General features: G+C 36.8%; 1 long non-coding RNA gene across 1 annotated transcript in view; it reads right to left on the minus strand.

Moving 5' to 3' along the window:
* The window catches only part of LOC142409672 (uncharacterized), an 80,390-nt gene that overhangs the window by 2,685 nt on the left and 50,770 nt on the right, over window positions 1-26,935 (minus strand). Inside the window, exons 4-5 of the long non-coding RNA XR_012775733.1 lie at window positions 2,765-2,818; window positions 1,774-1,858 (exon numbers count right to left, since the gene is read on the minus strand). This is a non-coding gene — a long non-coding RNA (uncharacterized LOC142409672). The remainder of the gene's footprint in view (window positions 1-1,773; window positions 1,859-2,764; window positions 2,819-26,935) is intronic.

Consider the following 26,935-nt stretch of genomic DNA (forward strand, 5'->3'; position numbering starts at 1 on the left):
ACTTCATCACATAACAAAAAAGTGGTGACTTTTGCACTGTGGCTTTTGGGGTAAGTTTCTGATTAAATTATGGAAAACTGATTTTTTTTCTAGTTGAAGATGTACTCAAGTTAAAGTTAACTGTGTTCAAATAAATTAATTTTATAAACTATTAAAATTCATTACTGTCTCCTTATTGTCTTTTTAACACATTTGTGATATCTTATCCAATAACAGCTGATAGCTTTGCTTTTGTCTCTATCTCCATTACATCAAACTTGCAGTTTCACAGGCACGTAGCAGTAAGAGTTCTTGACTGGGGACTTTTGTAGTGAATGGGCTATTAAGCATGAACAGTACTTCAAGTGGCTAGTAAAAATGCTTTCAGTGAAAGAGCAAAACATTACTTGAGTTTGATACATTTGTTTCAACAAACCTTCTTAATTTCTGCTTTGACTTATTAGTGCGTTGCAGAGAACACTCTGTATATTTAAAGTTAACCTCACACAAGTATATTGTAAATGTTTATACAGAGCAATGACATCCGATATATAAGAACGCACAGGCTGACAGACAAAGGAAAATATTTCTAGCTTCTCAACCTTGGAAGCAATGAACATGCAAAACCATCTGAAGTTTCAAAATAAGTATTCCACAGGATCTATTACATCTTATGTATGACCTTCATTCTGCAAACACAGCAAACGCCTTTTAAACATCACTACCATGAAAAGCTCCCTTGGCTTGCAGAAATCAAGCATAACTAAGTCTTTTCGGGATTAGGGTTATACTATCTTGCAGAATACTTTGCCTTCTAATTTTATGACCAGAGGTCACTGTACATCCCTGGTGGAAAGAACTATTAGAAATGCATCTGGCTATTTTAAACAGGTTTTGATGTGACTGGCATTTTCCCCCCTTCTTCAATGAGCGTTGAGTGTACATAAATTATTACTGTCTCCTTTGCTTCCCTTCCCCTCGTAATTTTTTTACCTCTATTTGAATAGATGTATTGGCATGTGAAAGCTACTAAAACTACACAGCCTGACAGATAACAGTCACCTACTCAAGCAGACAACTTTTGATTCAATCCCTGATTAATTATTTTATTGAGCAAAGTTAATCTATCAAGTCTAGATTTAATACAGTTGTAAAATTTCATCATTTAGCGTCCACTTATGTCACCCTAAAACACTCCAAGTTGTACTTACTGGTTGCTAATTGCAACAAGTATGTCAATGTGACTAAGAATGGAGCTGTATTCTTCAAGCAATAAAACTGCTGTTGCTGTAATTTAAGATTACTGTCTATATTAAAAAAACATATAAAGTTGTTAAATGCAAATAAGTACTAGAGGTATGAAAGGATATCAGTGGGGTAAGATGATCCTGTGCTAATAAAGTACCTCTTATTGGTGACTTTATCTGATTTACAGGTGAACATTGATGAAATAAATAATGGAAAAAAAGTTTCTCTAAAAAGCTAAACGCTCAATATCATGCTGTTATGGAAATAGCAGTCTCTGAAAACTTAGTGTTTCAGCATTAAATGCCAATGAAACAAATCCCAAAGCTTCATTATATTTCTTGTGATTTATCAAAACCACAGATTATTTTCATTTATTCTTTTTCAAATGGCAACCTTCACATGATACGTCTGCACAGCAAATTAAACCTACTCCTCTTTGTTAGATTTAGCATAAACGAAACAAACTACCATAAATGCTCTTTCTTCCTGTGCTGCAATTACCACATTAAATTCTCCGTTTGGAAGGATGGGCAACACGTACGTTACCTTCTTCCACGAGGAATTCTCCGCTTTGGAACGTGTCTGCTGGCCAGGTTTCATTGTCCCTTCATGCTTCTCCCCTCACGGCCATCTAAAAACATAGTTAAGTCTTAGAAAATTACAACGGAAGATGATTATTAAGTAGTTAAAGTGAAATTTCTTCCATCCCTTCATCAGATGTGCTGTGAAACTACAGGTGGGCAAGTTGAAAGTCTGGATTGTGAAGCTTGAAGTCTGCATTACGTGCCGAAGGAGATGTTCAGATACAGTACAGACAGTTCAAAAACATAACCTGAACTGTGACAACAACCTGATTCTGCAGCTGCCACACGCACTTGAACTTACTTGCAAGAACACCCATCACATTTTGATGTAGGTCTACCATTCGAGCTTTGATTTTTGAGCTTCACTTTAAATAGCTTCTTGGCATTATGGACCACTGAGATGCAAAAATACATGACGTATTAAAATAAACGTCAATGTGTTAAACAGCAAATGTTAAAGTAAGTGTTAAATAGTAAATATTGAATTTTCAGTAAAGAAAATGATCGGCTGGTATGTATTATCAGCTTAAAGTAGCACTAATGACAATTTAACAATATCATAATGTGCTTCCACTACAGTACCTGTTTAAAAGAGGGCTGCCCTTTCTTAGATACACAAATAGAGAATTGATTTAGAAATTTCCTGGAAGTACACTCAATTTCATGTAAGTGCTTAAATTTATATTTATCACTTAAATGACTTAATAAATTGTTCTCCCAGAGTTGTCTTATAATGTCAACTATACTGAGCACTTACAGACAGATTCAGCATATTAAACTTTCGCTTCAGAGTCTTTACTGTATAGATCTCAGGTTCATAAAAGTTCATTGAATGTAAGGTGTACCTCAGTTACTCATCCTGGATCACCTTGAAATCCCTGGAATCAAAGCTGAAGATGAGTCATATTTTTCTTTGAGATATACGGTTTTTATTAATAGTGAGGCTTCCTTACCTTCCATAAGTTTCTGTGAAATTCTATAGGCTTTAAGAGTTTCACTTTTCTTCACTGAAATATAATTTAGATATATAAGACTTTCAGTTAATTCTTCAGAAATTATGAGATCTCCAAATCAGAATATAATTTATCTGGGACAGCAGACATTCAAACTTTTTAAAGAAGTATTAGAAAGATGTAGAGGAACAAACAGATAGTCAAATTAACATGATAATTTAACATTATCTCATGTTTAAAATAAAAGACAATCTGAAGTAAAGGATCTTAAGGAAATATCAATTAAAATACTTTCTGCTAATGAGTATCAAAGAAAAGCTCAAGAAGATCCCGTACACGTGCTATGACATTTACATGGGACGAAGGGGTCAAGGGATGTTCACCAACCCTTGTAAAAGAACATCGCAACAGCGCAGATCAAACAGAACAGCTGAAAGGTGCTGCACTCTACTAAGAAGCAGCTAGAGCTTTTGTGCAATTTAGGTACAAAAAAGAAGTGAATTTTTGTGGATATATTTTATTTCTTTAGTTTTGGCTTAGCAAAACAGGTAAGAGATTTCATTTTGCTTTGTTTTCTGTTTGTTTTTATCTTCACGCTTGGCTATAGGTCAGAGTAACTGGAACTAGGAAAAGAAGAACTAAAAGAAATCTGTTCTGGAAGCAGAAAGAAATAATTGAGAAAATGTGAGTTTAGTTATCCTGTTCATTTTTTATTGAATTTAATGAATTTGATCAAATATCTTTACAAAATTCAGAAGAGATTTGCTACTTTGGCAAGAGGTGAAAGTCAACAATTGAAATGAACCTAAAATTTAACCGTCAGAAAAAATTCACTTGGAATAAACGCGTTTGCAAGTGCCTGTAGTTCAGTTCTCCTTAGCAGTTTGAATGTTGCTAACGTTAGAGCCAAATAAGTGTAAACTGACTCTGTTTAAAAATAAAGTCTTCCAGCAACAACAAAAAAATTGTCTACAGAAGGGCAACTGAAATTCAGACCTTCAGGGTTTTTTTGTGTACAGTGGATATATTCAAGCTTATTTTAGGTATCTGGTGGTTCTCGATAGCAATGTATACAGTGCACATTATCATACTGCCGCTTTGGCGTGATGGACAAGAAACTGATCTATGTGAGGTTATGAATACTGCATACTGACCTTATCCTGTGGATTTATTGCTTCAGTTGATTGATTTATAGCTTTACTTTTAAAGATTAATCCATTGCAATCAATGAGAATTGGACATATAAATATCATCTTACAAAAATCAGTCCACACAGCATCCTGCGGAGCCTAGCGTACTAGTTTTGGTGCGGATGGCCAAGATGAAGACCCAGATCACCAACTGCAGTTTTAAACCATTTTCTCTTTCTCTCTAGAGAGGAGTCCGTTCTTGAAGGTGGAATTTGGAAAGCCGTTTGAAACACTCATTGAAGTTTTCTTAGAAACTATTCTTGCCTATGTTATTGTCATGAGTTAGTAAGTCCCTGGTATGACAAACCGTTAACATATAGTTACTCATTCTTTTTTTCTCTTACGCACCCTTAACTACAGTAGCTACAGGCTACTATTTTTGTTTTATGAACATTTGAGAACTTTGGTCACAAAGTGTAAAGGAAGGAGATGTATATACGGGATAGAGTTGGATGGGTAGATAAGCAATTCTGACACTCGGGCAACAGAAATGAAAGGCCTTGTCTAACTTCTGTTAGGGGATTTTAATTTATATACCTTACAGAATTCTGTAATTTATTTAAGAAAAGCAGAGAGCTAAGCTTTAGCCGAGTTGATTTGCTGGAGACTGCCCAAACTTTGATGTTGTACGTGTTTACAATAAGAAGCAGCGGTCACAAACATGGTTCGAAGACAGTCCTGTGGTTATTATCTCAAACATACTGTGGAAAATAAGTGGCACTTTCTTCAAATCCCAGAAAGGGGAATATAAGGGTCTCTGACCTAGTTGTTTCATTCCAGGAGACCAGCAAGAATTGCAATAGGATTAAACAGCTGCATCCTCAGCCCAGACAAAATGAAGACTAATCCATGTATTATTACCTGACAGTCTTGGAGAAATCCAAAGGTCCACAAGACAGTACAGTGAAACTCAGAGATTTAAATGAACCTTGCAAGTTATTTGAATTATTTGAAGCTATTATGTCAATTTTTAGTTTGTGTTCGTTTTGATAGCTAATTGTTTTTACGTACTTGTCTTTGGGTGGAAGATGTAGGAAAGTACCTAATATAACACTCAGACACTTACATTACACATTCCTGGTGAGTCATAGCTCAGACTCAGTAAAACAGAGTTGTCCCAAATTTTTTGTCTCCAATGTCTGGATAAGTAAGGACAAAACTTTTCCACTTAATACACATATTTTATATAATAACCAGTAAAACTAGATCCAAACAATGCTCAAACTCTGATTTAAATGAGAAAAAGCAACTCTCTACTATTCTTATCTTTACTTAGATAACTTACATATTATAACTCATAGCAAAGATTTGTAATCTTAATCTTGATTTAAGTTGTTAATACACGAGTTTATAAACTGTCCTACAAAACTGGTGAGAAGTGGCAATATCTAATCTGAGCAAGATTAGATAAATTAGTTACAGTTCATAATCAGAACAAATCATAGGTTTAAACTTATCCAAAGAGATAAAAGTGGCTTAGATAAAAATTACAGTTATGATGAATTTTGCTCATTGTTATAGCTTTCAGAATTAAAAAAAAATAAATAAAAAATTTACAATATACCTGCCAAAGAACCCATGAAGCTTAGTCTGGTTTTGAGCCTTTTAAAGCACTATAACATTTTATAACAGCTCCCAGTCCTCTCTTTTGCTAAATAATAGAGTCTGTTGGGGAATGTATCAGTGCACAGAAATTCACACGAGTCCATCAGTCACACTTACATCTATCTCTAATTCCTCAAAAGGGGACAAGCTAATTACTTGTGCTAGGTTCAGTATATGGAGCCAAGACTGAAATTTGTAGTAAGAATTCATAGCAAGTGTTTAAAAGCCTAAAACATGTTGCAGATTGAAGTCACTGTTTGTCTTCATATTTCTATTGGTTCTGGAATTATTGCGAAATAGTATCTCTTGAGCTAAGAAGAAAGCTGAAGTTATGCTTTGTGGATGCTTTATTCATAGGAAGAAATGCTATTTCACAAGAATTTTCTTTCAGGTTTGAAGGTTTTTTAGGCAGGTAGAAGAGGTGAAGTAGGCAACACTGAATTTGCAATTATTTTTTAACTGGTATTGGTGTAAAAGTTGTTGTAAAAAAAGAGAATAGATTTGATTCCCTGTTAGGAAGCTGTGGTAAAGTAATCGTGTCAGCTTTAATTCCTTGAACTAAGTTCTGCGCTGCCCCTCATTTCTCCTGACTTGGAGGACTGCCTATAATGTATGAGCCACTCACTGATTTACATACTTCGTCAGCTAGAAATTAGTCCTGATCTTTATATTTCTTCTGCTCCTAACGGCACTAGAAAGAGGCTCTCGAACCAGACACTCAATAGCAGTGAGTGTACTCCATGGTTCTGTGAAGTTTCTGCTAAGTTTTCTGTGTTATTATTAATGCACATATTCATTAATAATAATGAACATATTAATGAACATTACAGAAAACCCGATGAGGCTGGTAAATTTCAACACTTGGGGAATTTTTATAGCCAATTTATAAACTTGTGTGCTACAAATGAAAATCTAACATGTTTTAAACTATAAGGAATTGATGACTGCAGTTATAGCAACTCTATACACGCCAAAAAATTTATGTCATTACAGAATCTTATGTTTGTAGTGCCAGCTGCCACTGAGGGTTTAGAAGTCTAATTTCTTGCAGCCAGCACTAGGTGGAGGCAGTGATTCACACAATGCTTCCTAACAGGCCCTTTCTAGCTGCTGAACCACAGTTACTGCCAGCTACGGTTATTTCCTTTTTGTATTCAGTTTATTACAGATTGCAGGGTTACAATTGTTTGGGTTTTTTTTGTTGTTGTTGTTGTCTCAAAGAAAGTGAAATAAAATTACTCACGCTTTGAGTAGCTAGCAGGTCTCCCTGAATCTCTTTCACACACAGGTATGCATATGTAAATCACAAAACTCAAGGCAAACGATAAACAAAGTACCAGAGTTTTATTTCCAGGTTTAATACCTGTGAAATTTATTTAGTAGCAGTAACTCTGATCATATTTTTATTTGAGCCATAAGAAAAATCCTTACCCATGTTTTGAAATTTACTTTTTTAACTAGAAAATACATTGTCCTCCTTGATTAAATCAAGCCTTCGTGAAATCAAGGATTCTTTTGAAATTCCTGCAAAAACCCCAAAAAATAAATCCATACGCGTTAGTTTACTTTCCCCACATGAAGTCAACATGTTGAGCCTACCATGGCGTATTTAATTATCCTTACCACAGAATGGTCTCCCAATTAGCACCTAAAGAGAGTTCTCACACGCCAGTCAGGAACAATGATTGATACCACACATCCCATCCCTTTCTTTAACTTCATATGAACTAGTTTTGAACAGTTAAGGGATGCTAAAAGAGAAAAGCCAACGGGGAAAGATAATTGCATGCAACTAAACAACTGCCAAGAGACCACTTTGCAGATATTGCGGGTTAAAATTTAAGAAGTGGCTAGTGATTTAAGAAGGTATAAGGCATCAATGTGAGACAGCATGTAATTAGCAGAAAGTAACTACACAGTACACTCTGCAAATCTGATGTGTTTGAATTATAAAAAGTTAAAAACCAGGCATATAGTAAGTCCTTTTATTTAGGCTGCTGTTTAAGACAAAAGGAGCTGGAGTTCTTGTGCTGGTGTACTATCTCCGTATTTATTGTCTGAAAGATGGGACCTCCTGGCAGTGACGTTGTTTTGACTTAAAAAATCATTTAAACACACTGAACCGGAGTGCGGGCTAATTTCCTAATGGCAATCAAACTTCAAATTTTGAATCTGGCTGAGCCTTGCTGTAGCTGTCTGCAGCCTATGCAGCCACATTGGGACAATGCATCCAAAAGGATCCTCTTGAAAACATCTGCTCCAGTTAGCAGAGCCGTAGTAGGCGTTTGGCAGATTTCACTAGCAGACTGCTGACGTTTGATCACAAACTGGCTGGAATTAGTACAGCCTGGGCTGATTTCTTTGGGCTCGTTTGCACTATTGCATCTTTCAAAGAGAAAAAGAAGTATCGATTATTACTGTGCTGGTAGAAGCTGTTCGTGACTTTTGTTCAACAGCAAGAAAGATGAATTGGCTTCACCTATCTGAGACCCCCTCGTGGTATCCAGTTCTCTCTAAGAAGTGAACGTACTAAAATTTGCTGATTGATATGACAGACGGTACATCCAAACTAAGAAAATGCAGGGTTGTTTTTCAAGCAAGCAAGATAATAGTTCTCTGAGAACATGATGCTGTGGTCTGTAGCTGTCCTACAGCTTTTTGCCTAGTGTGAGGGGAAAAAGAGAGTTGGGCAGGCTGCTTGAGGGTCAGAAAGTCAGTCAGTGGCTGAGGTTAGTTAATATACATTGACCTCCCTGGTAATCATTCACCAAAATTATCTATAATATAATTTACTATTGGAAGTAAGGAACTTCCATCATTAATATGTGCTTCCATCTGATTCCATCTAAGTACTCATAGCTTAATCAGGATTATGGCTATTTTGGAAAATGAGAAGGCTCCTACCAGTTTTAATGATTTTTGTTGTTGTTGTCTTTAAAGCATATTATCGTTACTGACATCTAACCTGAAAACAAATGCCTAAGCGTACCTGATCATATGAAATGGACCAAAGAGGGCTTCTGAAGGTCCTAGTCAGGGCATGGAGATTTGTGTTTATAGTTTGTAATGCATACTAAAAAAAATCCAGGCTGTCCTTCCAGAATATTTTACCACCAGTTTATTTCAGTCTTCAGTGCCTAGCAAATGAACAACAACAACAAAAATCCAGCTTTTTCTCTTAGTTCCATTTTTTTCAATAACTCATTCATATATTCCGTATTTCATATGATTAGACTACTTATTACTAAAAAACTTGAATCTAGTTCTACTTTTCTAGGGGGAGGTGTTAGAGACTGAGTAGCTTGGGGGAAACAAGTAGATACCTATTCAGCCACCCACCTATACTGAGTAGTCTGTTATATTCAAGCAGCTACAGTGTTTGTTTATGATTTGCAGTGATTTTGCATTGCCAGAGTCCCTGTTAGACTAGATAGTTTGTGTTTGTCTTTTTCTTAGCCTGTTTCTGAATTACGGCTACTCCTGATGTGCTCACAGTACCTTCCTTTACTTCCTTTTCGAAGAGGAGGAGGTAATTACATGCAATCTGTCTTCCTGATAATAAAAAACTTCCACGAGCCATGCTGGGTATGTATATTCACAACAACCAGAGGAAAGGAGGGATAAAAGACCATCAGAGAACGCATGATAAGATATGAAGAGTACCAGGGTAACCACACGCTTTGGACTTGATTTTGGTGACAGTAGAATGAATTTCAGAGCGGTATTTTTCCCCTTAGTAATTTGAGCTTAAGCACTCTGAATAAGATGTAGATATGCCTGTTTGGTAGGATGAACTCTTTTAAAGGCAGCTATGAAATAACTACTTAAAAAAAAAACCAAACAACCAAAAAACAAAAAACAAACCCAAAACCACTTCTCTCCCATATTTTCTGAGAAGGCTCCCCTTACATGGGGACAGTAACATGAATTTCTTCTTGTGTGGAAAGGCAGACATGAAATAAAGGATTAAAAATAAAAGCTTTTAAGGTATAAAAAGAGGAGCCTTCCATCTTCTATCAAGAAACAATTATAGTCTTTCTAACACTGCAATGAAGCAAACTGCAGTGCAGTATATAATTTTAATACGATACTGTATATAATAATTACTTTGGTGAACCCAAAGTAGCCCAATCAGCATGTCTTTAATAAACACGTATGAAAAAATTAACAGATTAGGACTTTGTTCTTGCCAAGGACAAATGTTTTTGTTCAGTTATTCAGCTTGCACACAGCAGTGCACATTTTTTTCTTTTTCCATCTTTAGTTTCTTTGTGTTTAACACAGATTAAAGTTTTCAAATCTTGGTATTTAAAGTTGCACTCTGGATTCTGTAGTGAAGAGTGATCAGATTTTCAAAGACTCTTTAGTGAGGAGCCTAGAAGTCAGCAGGAACTGGAGGTGCTCTGGAAAATCCGATCACTTTTTTTATTAGGCTTGAAAAGATAGACTTTAAGAAGTCTAAGCTAAAATAAACCCAGTCATCGAAATTATATGCTATGTTTAATATTTATAAAATATAGCTGTTTCATGAAATGTGATGGAAACTAATACTTCCCTTCCACTTGTAAGCCATGGTATTTTTCACATACCTGGTATTATGCCACTTATAAATACCTCTCCAAATATACTTGACTAGGTAAGGTATACTGGACTTTACATCCAGGGGCTGAGGGAGAAGGAAGGAAAAAAAATCCTTTCCCTTTTACCTATAAAGAAAAATCTTTAGGAAAGGCCATTGCTTTCTGAGATCTTCCCTTTACTTCTTGCCATAGCTATGAGTTAACCTCCACTAGAGAAGTCCAGTATAGCTGAGGGAGAGACACTGCATTAGGCTGCAGATCAGCAAGTGATACGTGGCACCTCCAACACTGCCCTGGATGGTACAGTTCTTTAAGTACCTGCTGGGGGTGACAGGATTGGCATTCCTGGTTTACTGCGGAAGGCAGGAAAGCCTTGTGTGTGGCTTTGTTCTGTTTTCCATTTACAAGGTTGGGGTGGGGAGGCGACCCAAAGAGGTGATGACATACCGGCTTCTGTAAGGTTGACAAGAGAGATCGAACAGTCAGAGCTGACAGAGTTTGGAGAACAAACCCAGTACGCAGAATCTCAAGTAGCTATCTGCTGCGGTGCAGATACTCTCAAGTAAGCTGTGCGTGGCACATAGGCTATACATGCATCACTTATGCGCTAATCACATCCTTCTCGTACAGTCATGTTCCTGCTCCCAGCCACAGCTTCCTTTGCGCACATTTATTCCTTCGTGCTGCGTATAGTCTCAGCTGTTTTTTCTTGCAGAGCATTTCCAGATTACATATGTAGCCACTTGTTGATATCGATCAATATTTAAGAGTTAAACGTAGCAGGAATATAGTAAGGGACGGAAGCATGATCGGACAATACGTAAGCATGAGGTCAAAGGAAAAGTGGTTGTTACCCAGTGGAGTATAAGGGAAGTATCTGTATGCCCAATAGACCAGTGGGGACAAAAGCAGTCTAAATGCTCAACTGAAATGTATGAAAAATAAGGATACAACAGCAGTGACAACACTGGCAACTACATACATGAACAACGTAAAGGATAGTAATCTCAAAAAATCCCCAGCCTTCCCATATGGGGTTAAATTCCCATCCATAAAATCCCTACAAACCCCCCAAACAACAACAAAAAGCATTAAGTCAGCATTCTCACCTATGCTATCAGATATTCTTCAAGCCTTCTTCACGAGCCATATATTCTGTCCCCACACAGTATCGTTTACGGTATATAAATACAATTACTCACGTGCAAAACTACAACTACCTTACATTTTCAGAAAATAAATAATATATACCCTTACTGAAATTCCTGCTGAACTGAAACCACTGGCAAAACTCCCACTGATTTCAGTGTAGCCAGGATTTGAATCATGGACTTCAACAACAAAAGACAAAACCCCATAAAATATATTATCCTATGTATAAGTAGAACTATTGCTCTGCATTTGATATAGTTGCAAAAAGCCAGATGTAGTTCTGGGAAACGATGGTAGGGTGTGGTTTTTTAATGTGTACTGTGTACATTTTTTAATATACCGGCACAGTAAATGCTACGGAAGGTAAGGCATGTGAATTAAAGGGGGGGTACGTCCCTGATAATTCTCACATGCAACCACTGCCAGATCCCTCTAAATAAAAAAAATTTAAAGAGGAAAAAATATTTTTTTAACCTACAATGTTTATTACACTAATATTCAAAGCTCTCCAACGCAGGCATAATAAACGTCTTTTAAAATTTGTCCTTCCCGTTCAGACTCAGGCTGCGTTGCTGAAACACTGCATTCCAGCCCCTGAAGATCTAACGCACTAATCTAATGCACTGTGGCTGACCTATTACAGATGATTATAAATTAGAGAAGTCCTTGTGTTGCTATAATTTTCTAGAGATTGCTTCTTAAAGCCAGAAGGTGGGGAAAAAAAAAAAAAAAAGTGTAAACTACCATTTCTTCCATCTATGCTGGATTTAGCTCAGTTAGAAATACAAATTTGGAGCCATAAGCAGGGTTCCCAATTTATTTACTCTCCCATATGAAATTTACACCATAAGGAAGCAGAAGCAAGTTTAGTTCTCTAATATAAAATTACAAGGGGGGCTGGATTCTGTGCTGCCTACTCTTGGGAGCTTTTGTAATTTTTCTACAATACCTATGCTCCAGTTACACATATAGGAAATGAGGAAAATTATTTCCTTCCTTTGAAAAGATGACAAAGTCATTAAGGATTATGAGAAGCTATTATACGACAGCAATGTCATGCAAATACGTAGTTTAGAAAAATAAGAATACATTGCAGATAAAACTACAAAGTTGGTACTTTTGAATTGTTACTACTTTATTTTTGTTGGGTAAATCACTTGCAGGATTAGATTGTGTTTGAAAATTGATAGCAATGTTCTTTTGTTTCATTTTATGCAGTTCTGGAGACCAAAGGAGCCTCAGGAATTAATTGTAGCCTTCTAATAAACACAATAATGTAATGACGTATTTAACATTACTGGTTTTTGTTTGATTCCAAATAAATTGCAGATTTTTTTTCTGGTGTGATACTAAAACAATTACCATTTTGAAAAAGGATAATTAATCTACAATTTTTTCACATTAGATCATATATCTCTAAAGAGTGCCCACAGATTTGATGGTCTTCAGCTGCTGTGTATTTATTTTTCATTTTTTCTAGTGATGTACTGCCCCATCAGTGCTGACATTTAAATGAGTGAGTATTCAACACAAATGTGATCATTTGTATAGCATCCAATGCGGCACCATACTGAGATGATTGCTTCTGGGAGCCATCCATGGGTTCTCGAATAGGGGGGAAAAGCCAGGCAAAATTTTATCAATTTACATTTTTCTGTGATTAATTTTTATGCAAATAAGGGCCCGACCGTGCTCCCATCTCACCTGAATCATGCGGATCATCAAAGACAAATTGAGCATCACTTATTTAAAAAATAGGCTTTAAACTACTCTACAGCTGTGTTGGAAAATGCTAAGAGCAGGGCATGAACTTTTCTAATGTAACAGGAATAGATAAGAAAATGCTTCTTTTTGCATTTTTGTCCACACTGCGATAAACATGAATCTTAACAAAATCCTAAAAATTGTCTTTGTTTTATATTCCTTATGCCCTTGTAAACATTTGACTATGGGAATGCTACATAAGGGGATTTTTCCAATTTCAGAATACAAACAAATGTACTTGCAAAAAATACATTGCTTAGTGATGAAAAAAATTGTATTGGTTAGCATACTTAAAGTACATAGTTTATTTACATTTTTAGATAGAATTCAAGAAATCATCCAGTGATATACTATAGTGGAAAAGGCCTTACATAAACAATCTTATAATGTTAGAGTAAAAACTGTTAAGACATCCAAATAGGTAAGTTCTGTTTACAAATGAATACATTCTGCCTTATTGCACGTATCTATCTATATGCATGTATATCCTATCATAAAATTGGAAATTTAGACTTTGCTGAACAACAGGCTTTTACAAGTAATGTAGGATTAGCAGGTTACACCGATGAACATTTTATAATTATTGATACTAATACTGAAGAGTATAAGTGTGAAAAACTAATCTTATTTACTTTAAAACACATTTATATTTCTCTTCTTGTAGTAAAGCAACAAAACTGCTTCTTTATGGCATTAAGGAATAAGGCAAAGATTATCAGCCGCAACTGTAATTTTTATAGCTGTAAGATAAGTAGCACTCGGAAATATGAACACTTGTCCCTCTAATTTGCACTTGAAATTTGTATCCAGGTGTAAGAAAGCATTCTCCTGAAAAGCATTCTCTCATAAAGAAGCTGAATTTTGAAAAGGCAGTTTCTCTTCAGAACTGTGTTCTGAAAATTGTAATATGTAATGTCAGTTCAGAGACTCATTTTACAAGTCTTTCCACAAATCGATATCCCTAAAGCTAATCTCAGAGGAGTAAATGTGATGTGTAATGGAGAAAAGACGGGCTTTATCAGTTAGAGTTTGAAAAAAAGAGGCCCATGCACCAGGCAATCTTATGGCATCAGAGCAAAAGATGTCTCCTTACATATTACACCTGTGAAAGCTGTAATTTCATAGGTTTGATTAACCCACAATTTAATGAGTTCCCTTTCATTAAACTGTACAGCTGAATGTACGTTATTTCATATCCAAAGAGAATATATGTTTGCACACATGCGGACACGATCAATTTTACGCTCAGACCCTCCCCTTAAATCCTGCAAGTCCCATGTCACTTATTAAACCACTAACGTAACGGGTGAGATCATAACTGTAGCAAAGCCAACAAGAGTCCTGATACTGTTCTCAATAAATCCAGACCTACCTCCGTCCAGCCTCCAGCCAAGAACGCCACAACTGATGCTCTTAAATACCTCAGACAATATGTGACCCATCGTTTTTAATGTTTAGGTATTCATTCCTCCGGCTCCCCCAGTTTTGGCTTCTGAGAAAGAGTGTACTGTGGTAAGTTTGGATTGTATCTAACAGGTTGACTACATAAATGATACAATTCAGCTATTCAGAAAAAAAAAAAGTGAAACCTAAAGCATTAGGAGTAAAGACAGTTAATTATTTAAAAAAAAAAAACAAACTCTTTTCCCTGAAAAAAAGATGTTGAAGAAGACCAAGTTATAAAGACAGCAAAACCTGTTTAAAATATTACAAGATCAACTGACCTATTTAGAATCCTACTAAATGGAACGAAGGTTAAAAGTTACCATTCGCTGTCTTTCAATAAGCCTTATCACCTTCTATAGAAAATATCCTCTATGATTGCGTTAATACATAAATACAATAAGAGATCTATCAAGTCCGCCTTCTCTATATGACAGGTTTCTATATATTACTCTATGTCACAGATATCCATATAATTTCTTATAAACCGTAGTCATTATGTCCTACTGGAATAGTTCTGCTATTATAATAATATATGAAAAAGTACTATATAGCAGCTTACAATACGGGTTCTGAATCAACCGAAAATGTTAAAAGTGATATCCTGGTGTTTAATTCCAAATACCACAATAATCTTATGGGATATAAGAGAGGCAGAAAGAGATTATTTTAGCAGCCACTGGCACACATTCTAGGATGGAAAATACCAGTTGTTTAATAGCAGGTGACTGTAGTGTGCACATTTTAGGGCAAGGAGTGGAAGGATTAGAAAACACAACGTATGCATCTCTCTCCTCTCAGAGACCATTTGCTGGTACTTCACTTGCCATGGGAATGTAAAACAGCACTAGAACCAAATAAAAATAAGCATTTATATAACAAATACTGGTATTCCCAGTTACAATAAAATGTGAAGAACAGAAAGAAGCAAAAATCTTGTCAGCCTAATAATTTCAGCCTAAAAAAGAAGTCCATAAGTATCCTTTAATTTAAACCAAGCTAGTAATATATATAAAAGGGATTATATATATGTATATGGAAATACATATAGGAAATGCGTATAGATTTCCTATACACATACATATGGATTACAAGGTCCCTTTTTTTGGCAATCTAGGCAGTGGATGAGGAACTGTTAACGGGTATGTTAAGGCATACTGTTGGCATCCATAGGGCTGTCAGCTGAGGTGTTTTCAACGGGTTCAGCTGCAATTTAAAGTCAAAGACAATTGCCACTCTAACGTAGGAGACCTAGCATGTGCCTCACGGTAGAACACCGGCACCCTTTGACTCTGAGAGTGATGCTCTCAGCTGCAGAATGGGCCCCAGGGGACAACTGAACTCCAAGCACAGGGACCAAGCTTTGTAAAATACAAACGTTTTCTAACGGTGCAAGACGACAGAGGTATTGTGAAAAGTAATTAAAAAGAGCAAAAGAAAAGGAAACGATCAAAGCAATACTGTTGTTGTGGCGCATCCCTCCCTCCAGAAGTCAGGTGGCAAGTTGCTCCATTTTTGCTGCTGAGGTACCAACCTTTGGCATTAGGCCCGTGTACTGAAAGCGCAATGCTCAGAGGGAAACACTGCATGGAAGACAACAACAGATTTTCCTTTCTGGGTATGAGCGTGGTGACCCAGAAGCAGAGGATCGAACTTAAATGTCCTTAAAATATCTTTTATCGGCATGGATGCTCAGAAAAATATCTTTTACTGAGGTTTTATGCTTAGAAAAAAATATGGGTATCATGGAAAGGAAAGATTTCGGAACTAGGTACGATATTTGTTGGAGAAAATAAACAGGAAGAAATTGGAAATGGAACTTTATGAATCTGGACAAAAATATATTTGCATATAATTCTTACCAAGATAAATATTTGGCTAAACTATTTCTCTTTTGCTCCTTTCACACATTTTCCTGAACCACTGTTGCTGTTACCCGGAATCTTAAATGTTTATTTTGGTGGAGTTATTAATATTTGACAGATTTTGCATATATAGACGTTATCATGGGCTCAGCCAAGATAATGAGGCAAAAATAATGAGAGGTGGCTGTTGTTGCTAGAAGAACAGACTTGTCGGAGTACTTTTCTACTGTGCAAGTGACTTTTGTTTGATAGCCACATTGCAAAATTATGAAAACATCATGTTTCCATTCATACTTATTAGATAAAATGGAGGAAATGTTACTCTGAAACATTCTGTATGACCATAAAGGATTAATTATGTTTTCAGTTTGACCAATTTTTTTCTCCCTTTTTGACCTTTGAAAAACAGAATCAGGTCAATTTCAATCAAAATATATCTTTTAATTCTTTTTCTAAACTGTTTAAAAAAGCTATGTTCCAAATTTAACCCTATTCAACACTGATTTGATCCACTTGCCCGTCCTCTCCAGAACAAAAGGCTCCTGTGCTGCGGTGCTCTGTCAAGACCAACGTGCACTCCGAAACGGGGCCAGAACTTCCTGCCATGCAGGACTGCTGGTTACCAGATACACGCTGGCACTGCAAAATCGGACCCAGAAACTACGGCCCTGAGCATCCTAAGTATTATCCACTCGCTGAGTAGGAGTCAAAGAAGACTCCAAACATCTATGAGTCAAACGAAGCTTGAAGATTGAGGTAGGAAATCTCAGCTGGTTTGGATGTCACAAATCGTAAGTCTTAATGATCAGAACTTTCAGACTCTGCTTGGCAGCCTTACATGTTTCTGAGAGGGAGACTCTTCTCAAATATCCTGTGAATGCTGATTTAGACAGGAATATATTTCCTAAGACTACCAGGACCTGCAGGCAATAATTGATCTGTATGTAAAATCTAATCCATATAGACAATTACTCAGGACTCATCTGCTTTGTCACAGACCATCTAAGAAACCATAGTTCATGGATTATTCAAAGAATAACTACTAGCATTACTTTTCACACCTAGAAACTTCAACTAATCTCTGTTAGGTTGTAGTCTATGGAAAATATGAAAGAGCTCAAAGATTGCTTTAGATGGTTTAGTTCTTTCAGTAATAACACACACAGAGATTCTTGCAGCAGAAGATATGAATAGACATACTGCTATTAGAGTTTCACTGTGGTCAGGAATAAGAGTAACTTGGGGGCATAAGCATAGGTGTGTCGTGCCAAGACACCTGCACAAGGTTGGAAGATGTAACAGGATCTATGAGACACCCAGTGCCAGTCTGGAGCTGCAGCCAGAAGCCCACAGGATACCTTAGGCCTATCTGGAACAACACTGGATTCCTACCTGTGGGCACTGTTACTGTTCCTGCAGTGCCAAACTGAAACAGAGGGACACGTACAAAACCTATTCCTCTTTATAACACGCTTCCTTACTTAACTTACACTTTGCATCTTTTGTGTAAGGATAGCAGTGTAAACACTTCTAGGGAGTAAAGCGAAGTGAACATGAATATTGAAAAGTAAAATTTATGCTGGTAGCCTCTGTTTATATAACGGGATAATTTACATGTTGCCTCTACTATCATGTGATCCCTGAACTTTATGGGAGATCTGGTATTGAAGGATATCCAAACGGATGCAACAGGCAAGTTGCAAAGACTAGTACACAACCTACCGTAAGGTAAATAGCTATAGTTTTTAAATATCTCTAGAACCCAAATATAGTTCAGGTTCTTTAGTTAACTGCACTTGATCTGAACTCTGTACTCCTGGTAACAGTGCTTCCACAATCCCCTTTGTGATGGTGTTTTGACGAGTTCTCTGGCTTCTCCAGGTGCACACGGTCAGTTCAAGCTCCAAGTTGTATTGCATAACATATGCCAGTATTCTTCAATTTCCTTACATACTATTGATAGGAATATTTTAAAGGACAAGAAATTCCTACCCCACCAAGTGGGAATACATCCAAGAATAAAAAAGAGAGGGGGAAGTTAATAGGGAAAAAAGTGTTTACTGATGAAAACTTTTATTGATAACTGAGTAACTGAGAAGAAATATATCATTCTTCGTTTCTTTACTATTGACCATGAATCACAGAATGACAGAATGTCTGAGCTTGGAAGGGACCTCTGGAGGTCACCTTGTCCAACCCCCCTGCTCAAGCAGGGCCACCTAGAGCCAGCTGCCCAGGACCTTGTCCAGATGGCTTTTGAATATCTCCAAGGACGGAGACTCCTCAACCTCCCTGGGCAACCTGTGCCAGTGCTCAGTCACCCCCACAGTAAGAGGGCGTTTCCTTTTGTTTAGGAGGAACCTCCTGTGTTTCTGTCCGTGCCCGTTGCCTCTTGCCCTGTCACTGGACACAACTGAAAAGAGCCTGGCTCCATCTCCTTTACACCCTCCTTGCAAATATTTGTACACATCAATGAGATGTCCTCCTTAGCCTTCTCTTCTCCAGGCTGCACAGCTCCAGCTCTCTTAGCCTCTCCTCAGAGAAGGGATACTCCAGTCCCTTAACCATCTTAGCAATTGAAGTGATGAAGTGTATACTCTCGGACTCCATGTTATAATCAAAATAGTCTTGGAAAAATAAATGTAAAATACAGACAATTTGCTATATTAGAAAGAGAAATTCAGCCTAATTTAAATGGAGACATCTGTACTCATTGTGGGGCTCCAAGAAACACGGCTTCTGTTTCTTGCTAGCCTTCGACATATCATTTAATATATCTATGCTTCAGTTTTCCCCTCTGTAAAAAGAAAGTACTACCTTGATTTGTAAAGTCTTTTGCAATTGTAGAGTGAAAAGTTCTATTGAAAGCTAAGTATTACTGTCAAAATATCAGGAAGATAAAATTAATATTCATAATATGACAGAAATATTTTCTTTGAAATGAGGGAGACAGATGCTAATCCATAGCAAAGAGCTCTGTGGCTATATTTAAAAATGGAATGATATTGAGAAGGAATGTCAGGGAAAGTAGACATTTATCATTTTCTACATATTTACTTCTAACTATATAATCACATATCATCATTTTGCCCAGAAAGTACGTACTATAAAATATTGGTATGATAATCTCTAAAGAAAGTCACATTAAAAAAAAAGAAAAAAGAAGGAGAATCATTTAACTAGTCCAGAGTAAACCACACACAACTCTGAGTTTTACTATTTCCTCTTTAATATTTCCTCTTTTTCCATTTAGTGAGCCAAAGGGGTGTCCCTACTACTGACACAGCATCCTTGAAGAGCTAGGCTGCCATGATGAATGGGACAGAGTATTGCAGGAATTATATATGGATTGTTTTTATTGAGTGGGGTTTGGGTTGGTTTTTTGGGGGAGGGAGTTGTTGGGGAGTTTTTTTGTGTGTTGGGTTTTTTTGTGTGGGGTTTTTTTTTTTTTTAATACCATCTCCCTGTACTCATCTTCTGCTTTGCTTGGTCTTAGATGAATTTTTTTCGCTCTCTGATTTTTTAGCTCTGCTCTCTCTACCCTTCTTTTACTCAGTTCTTGCTAACTGAATTTAAATCACAGCGTAGTTTAGGATGAACTTCTGAACCCATCATGGCTGAGCTTCTCAGCAACAAGTAATAGGAAAAGTTATTCTAAGAGCAAGATCCATAGAAACAAATGTACTTATTACAGCCTCTAGACTAAATATGTCCTGAAAACTGCACTCCAGCAATGCAAATCTGCTTGGACCTGTCAGTCACTGGTGGTGTTTTTTTTGAAATGGGCCCTGGTTATTACAGAAGCAGGAGGTTCCTAGTTATTATAAAATCATTCATACACAAACCAATACATTCAAGCTCTGCATTCCAGTGCCTATATGCTGTTTCTGTAACCCTTCAGAATACACGTGGATCAGTTTTGGCATCAGAGCTGCATCTCCCCTGGAAATCTGTATTACCAAGAATAGGAAATACCCTAATATCTCCAATTAATTATTGGACAACAGAATACAGAACATTATTGCAATTTGTCCAATCCAAAGCCTGTATAAAGTAACATCTCTTCTATCTGCACTGATTCAAGAGATGTTTAGGATCATGGTTAATGTAATACATCTACAAAGTTCTAATAACTCCACATACATCAAAACCAAATTCGGGTTCAGTTGTCTTGATAAACCACTACTTAGTATATATAACATTTAAAGCTTGTTTCCATAAAGTAGTTGCCCCGTGGGCTACCTATACCATGAATAATGTTTACATTACAGATACTGAGTTCCTGAATGAAGAATGAGGTCTTCGTTACAAGCTATGAAAAAATTTTGTTACCTAAGGAGGCTATGTTTTCAATTTAAAACTAAAAAGCCTAAAAATGTAAAAATATTAAAAATATTAAAATAGCCTATATCATTCATTTAAATGTCTGTGATCAGATGTAGGAATGTATGTGCATATTACAAATAAGAAGCTTTGAAAATTCTTTAACTGAATGTACCCATTGAATGGGGAGAAAAGTCTGGGTGCTTCCTTGCAGCTCCTCAAAATTTCTCTCAATGTTGATAGTATTGCCCTAATGTTCTGTTTTTCAAAAGGCTGAGATCCTCACCCATCTCGTGCTAACAATCAATGTTCTGATGCTGGGTATCACTGGATTGCTCTCTGCCTGATACTATATCATATAAAAAAAGAAGTGCAGTTGCATGAAACTGGACAGGATGGGCAGTTCTGTATAACAGAACATTTGCCCATGTGTCTCTTCACATCAGCAGACAGAACAGAATTCACTTTCTCTGCCTATTCAATCCTTTTCATCCTCCTTAGAGACTTTTAGCAGAGATGACAAAAAAGGCCATAAATCTATAAATCCTTGAAGACTATAACAACCACAAAGAATTATCTGAGTGCTATATGAGATATAATGAACAACAACTTGAAATAAGGAATGTCAAAATTCAGTATAAATATTAAAAAAAAAAAAAAAAAAAGCCCTGGCAGTGAAATCTAATAAGTCTGTGTAGGAAACTCCCAAGGAAAGTGTGTGAGCTTCGCAGGATAAGGCCACAGAAACTAAACCAGAAAACAGACGCTAGACAGGGAGATGAACAGGTTGAACAAACAACACCGTTCCGTCTCTGAAGTGAGTGATCAGACGTGTCAGTCAGCACTGTTTCTGGTACATTGCTGAGAGCTCTGTTTCTTCTACTTGTCCAGTGCAAGCTATATTGAGACCACCAAATTAATTTCATACAATTAACAGAGCTGAATTAGAAGAATAAACATTCAGTCATTGCCAGAGTAATCTGGATTAAATTACTGGGTTTTTTCAATTTGGCTTTACCTAATAATACAATCAAAAGAAAGAAAAATATGCCAGTACTTCAGTAATCCTCAGGGTTCCACACATCAGGAACAATTTTTCCAGAACACCTAGTGTGAATCTCCTGTCCGCTTAGCAGTATAGGAGAGGCAAGGGATCACAACCCGTTATTTGGAACCTTATTTGTCTAATCACAAAGCCACATTTGTCTAACCAGTCTGCTGCTGGTGCCGCAATTCAGAACACAGTAAGAAGTCGGTACAGATTAAAACTCTCCCGAGTTTCCCACTGACTTGAGATGAGTCTTGGCTCCCATGTGCGAAAGCCACCTTTTGAAAACACTCATTAAGTCCTAAGGAACTTAGCAAATGTCACCTACTATCTTAAAAGGAAATCAAACTTCTTCATTTTATTATTCCTGTAGAATTAATTATTTAATCTGATATCTAGATTATTATTTAATTATTTAATCTAGATATCTAGTGCCATCCAGAGTTCTAAGATGTTTATCTTCACTGCAACACATGAAAAAACTAGCTTAACTCACCTCAAAATTCTAAGTGAAAAGTCCAGCTCAGCTCAGCCCTCAGATAAAAAATAAATACTAGATAATAAAATTAGAAATATCTTTATGACATATTTTAATTGGAGAACAGATTTTTAAAATAATGCACTTGCTTTGGCATTACTTATGCAAACCCAATGGCATTGTGTCGATTTAAATAAGAACAGAAAGAGAAAGAAAGTACCCAGATTATGGCTCATGTAGGATTAACCCAAGAATGGGAAAGAGTGTAATATGGAAGAAATGTGATTTTTTTTTTCATGTCATAAACCTCATTACTGTTAATGATGATGATAATAAGGTCTTTAAAATTCTGATATTTAGAGACTGCCATAGCAACACTCAGATCCATAAAGTCCCACTGCTGATGGTGGTTGCTGCAGAAGGAATTAATCTACAAGCAATTAGAGAATGATTTACCTCTCCAGAAAGTTTGCTCCCATCTTTATTACTTGGGGGTGGTTTATGTGTCTTGAATGATGATTTATGTGTATTACAGCAAGCTGTTGCTCACCTATTTTATAAATTTTAAGCATTATAACAATGCACAGCTTTTTTCTTGATTTTTTTTTTACATTAAAAAAAGAAAATATGATGCTGCGAGAGCTTCAAATCTACAGCAATAGATCAAATCCTTCTAAAAATCCAGACTATGTCTCCTGCTCTCGCACCAACCTACCACAAGTAAGAGCTCTGTGAGGAATTAATTGTGACACTATATGAAGATCAAAGTCAATCCCAGGAATACACACATGTATTTACTTGCTAACTTTGTAAAATTGCCTTCTTAATGTGTGAAACAGGCATTCAAATATTCAAAACTGTTTTTTTTCCTCTAATAAGTTTTTTTCTTGAAGTTTGCTTCAAGAAAGCCTCTCAAGTAGCATTCAGTGATAACAGCATCTGGTGGTTGCTCAAAATACGCAAATCTTCAGACTACTAGCAAGGCATATTCTTACATGGGGCAACAAAATCACTTGAGCAGGAGTCTGAGAAAGCATAATCACCAGTGCTCTCCCATGAACATGCGCTCCGTCAGATGTAAGAACAGAAATATTTGTTATTCAGACTTACAATTGGGGTTAACTTTCCCAAAATCTATGTCCTTGGTGTAATTTGTAAAAAGGATGTCAACGCTTTATTCTCAGTAGGTAAAAAGCTATTTCATCTTGAAAAAGAAGAATGACAAACACTAGCAAACTCTTTCGTGGTTTAAAAACTCCTGTCTGTGCACATTACGCTTTCACAGAAAGAAAAAATAATAAAAAAAATCTCTGTTTTGCTCTGTACACAAGGCTGCAACTAATTACAAGAAGAGACAGATGCTGAGTAGCCTTAAGGCTTTCCCTGCCACCACAGTGAGTCCGTGCGCTAGTCAACAAGCAGGTAGTGAGTGAACTCAAATGTTATCTGACAAGGCAGCAGATCCCATCACCTAGGGTTAGAATACAGACAAGCAACTCCGTGTTCCAAAGTAAAGACAGAAAAATTTCAAGCAGATTGTTTCTGACAGAAATCATATCACAGCCGCACTTTCTGACAAAGTCTACGCGAATGAAACTATACACTTTCTGTTTCCCATCTTCCCCTTTAAGAAACAGCCAGTATTTCAAAGGTACATTGAAGGTGACAGCTCAATGCACACTGGTTAGCAAGTTCTTCCATGCTTGTTTTCTCTTTGGAGGTATTAGGAAACCTCTACTGCTTATCTCTGGGATAGCAGAAGATTGTCGCACTTTTTTCTAATAATTCTTTGTTTCCTAAACACTTCCAACTTGTTCATAGATGTGAAGTGTCAGTTTCACAACATATAATTGTGGAATAAAGAGACTTCACGTGACCATGTGGAAGCTTCTGAGAAGTCGCATCACCCTAAAAAGGAAAGTTAGCAAAAAGATAAGACCTGGCTGAAATTGCCAATATCCTTTCCGCTGCAAGACAAACAAAATTTCCTAGGAAATGCACCAGCTGAATCCTAGCAGCAAATGTGGTTATTAGCTTTGAAACAGAATTTTTGCCCTTCCTCTACAATAACCATGATCTCCAAGTTAATTATATGCATTCTTAAGTGTTGCAAATCTCTGCAAAATAGCAGATTTGAACAGTTTTCTTGCTTTCCACCCAGAAAGGATTGGATTGATGTAGATTGATTTGGCTGTTTCACTGTGAGTAATGTCGGAACAAGACAGGAGAAACACAGTGTTCAATGGAGCACGTCAGATTTTATGTACATAGGTTCTAGCAGTGCTGCGGATTTTGACCTGCAAGCTGGGCATTTGCTCCCAATGGCCCGTGAAAACCCGTAGGGAAGTTTTGGGGCTTTACTGCCTAGCGTTACAAATGCCACTTTCTTTTGCTGAAGACCAGTATTTTCCAACCTTAAAAGTTAAACAGAGAATGTGAAGCATGCTTGCTTACCCTGTGGTATCATTAAGACACCGAAGGTGAATGAGGCATTCATTTCTAAATATTCCTTTCAGCAGAATAGGATATACACACTGATAATTACTACAGATGAAAGAGAGGACTGTAAACAGGAGAAGCAAGTAAAGAAGTATCAAACATTATAGATAGAGCATGTTCACCCTGTGTTAAAGTTATTTTGGACTCCAGATTTCCTTTATGTTTCCTTTCCTCCCTCTAACGTTTTTGGGAAAGACATTAATGATTGTTTAATGCTGTGGATTTGCAGCACTGATCTCTATCTTTACCATTACCAAAATGACTATTGCAACACATTTCACTTGAGATTATGCTAGAAAACTAGTGCGTGGAATATGGAAAATATATTTGAGTGCCATCTTGTTGGAGTCGGTCGATTTTATAGCATTCCCTACTGTGTAGTGCACTGATTTCTGTGTAAGATATTGACTTTAGTCATAATTAAATTTACGTGGCTTGGGATGTAGTACTTTCCACACCGGAACAATGCTGTAACTTACATCATTTTCTAAATTGCTTAATAGCAATAGGAATAGCCCCTGATAGATATTTCTAGGGATTAGAGCTATTAGAACTATATTACCAGTAGTAGTCCCCAATTATATAGGTCTACAATAAATTTGGTTTATTAGCCTCCATACCACACAGAGAAATTAATTTTTATTGTTGGAATGTTTTCCTGTTCTAAGCTGAAGTATTTTATAGAAAATCAAATTCCTTGTTAGCAGTAATAATTTGTCCTTAAAAGTCTGGTTAGCAAGACTGTAGCAAAGCTATATGGAGGTTTATCATACTGCAGCTGCTTTAGTCAACTCCTTCAAAGTTAATGTCTCTGCTCACTGATACAGTAACAGCAGTGTCATACAGTTTATGACCAATTTAAAAGCAGTTAGACTTTGGGGCCAGTCATGCACATCATGTGTAGATCTGAGTGTCCTGCCTGAGGTTATGGAAGACCTACAGCCCACTTCTCTTTCTTTAAAGGAAGTCTGAAGAACCAAGAACAGAAAAAGCATCATTTGCAAGAGCAATATATTCTCCAAGTTATTTCCCCATTTCTTCTGACAAACTCTTTGGATCTCCGCGAGGGAAACAAGCAGTCTGAAAGGCGGGAGACTGGGAAGAACAACAACTTTACAGCTTTGGTATTAAGAGAAAGTGACCAAGAAAAAAATCACACCTAAAAAGAATTAACCAAAACCTTGATGATTCCAGAACTCTGGTACCTCAAAGTTGGTATACGCTTTAATTAATCCAGGCAGACCCTGAACTTGCGAGCACTTAGGCTTTGGATCTTTCAGACTAAATGAATGGTTGGATGACTTACTAAATAATAATAATAACAAGCTCTTTCTATAATCAAATGAGCTGCCTGGTCTCTGTGAAATCATTATATCACGAGTGCCTGAACACCATGAGTTCTTCTTGATTAATGTGACTAGCCAGGAAAGCAATGTTCACAGAAGGATGAAAATTACAAGAAGTGAAAATTACAAAGAAATTACAAAAGAAAATGACTAATATAGCCCAGTGACTCAGTTACTCAGAGGTTATTCCAGACATACAGTAGGATGAAAAACTGCTTCAAGCATTAGCTCCTTTTCCACTTTTTCATCCTGATACTTGGAACAAAAGCTATTAGTTCATCCCTCCTTAGACACAGGATCAGTTGTTTTAAGAAGCATTGAGCAGCTGTACACAGGCAAGTCGCATTCCTTATGTATTTGAGAGAGGGTCTCTACAAGTTTGGGAACATTTTGTAGAAGCTGAGTAGAGATGATATACATTTGGCAAGAGAAGTAGACAAGTGTCCTTTTTCGAACATGGCAAAGGCTTAACTAGTTTATTAACGACAGCCGTGGTCTTGTAATGAAAGCAGGAAGAAAAATATTTCCATGTGATCATTCCTTGCTTTGGCTGCAAACAGCCAGGTACAGATCAGGACTTCCACAAGGAGGGGACCTTTGCCTGGTAGGAGTCCGTCCGCACTGGAGCTCACCAGAATCCAGACTGCTATTTATCTGAAGAAAATAGTAGTGTTGCATGCATACATCCATCTGGCAAGTTTCCTAATGTTCACTGATTACAATCCTCATAGACGTAGCAGTTTTTTAATGAAAGGAGGACAATAGGTTACTAGAGGCTCTGTATTAAGATTATGTTTTATCAGATCCACGGAGTTTTTCCTCTGTCATTCAGTTCTCTGAACTACAAAATCAGAACCAAGATATCCAAGACTGATCTC

The sequence above is a fragment of the Mycteria americana genome, chromosome 5 (genome assembly GCF_035582795.1).
Source record: "Mycteria americana isolate JAX WOST 10 ecotype Jacksonville Zoo and Gardens chromosome 5, USCA_MyAme_1.0, whole genome shotgun sequence".
NCBI lineage: Eukaryota > Metazoa > Chordata > Aves > Ciconiiformes > Ciconiidae > Mycteria > Mycteria americana.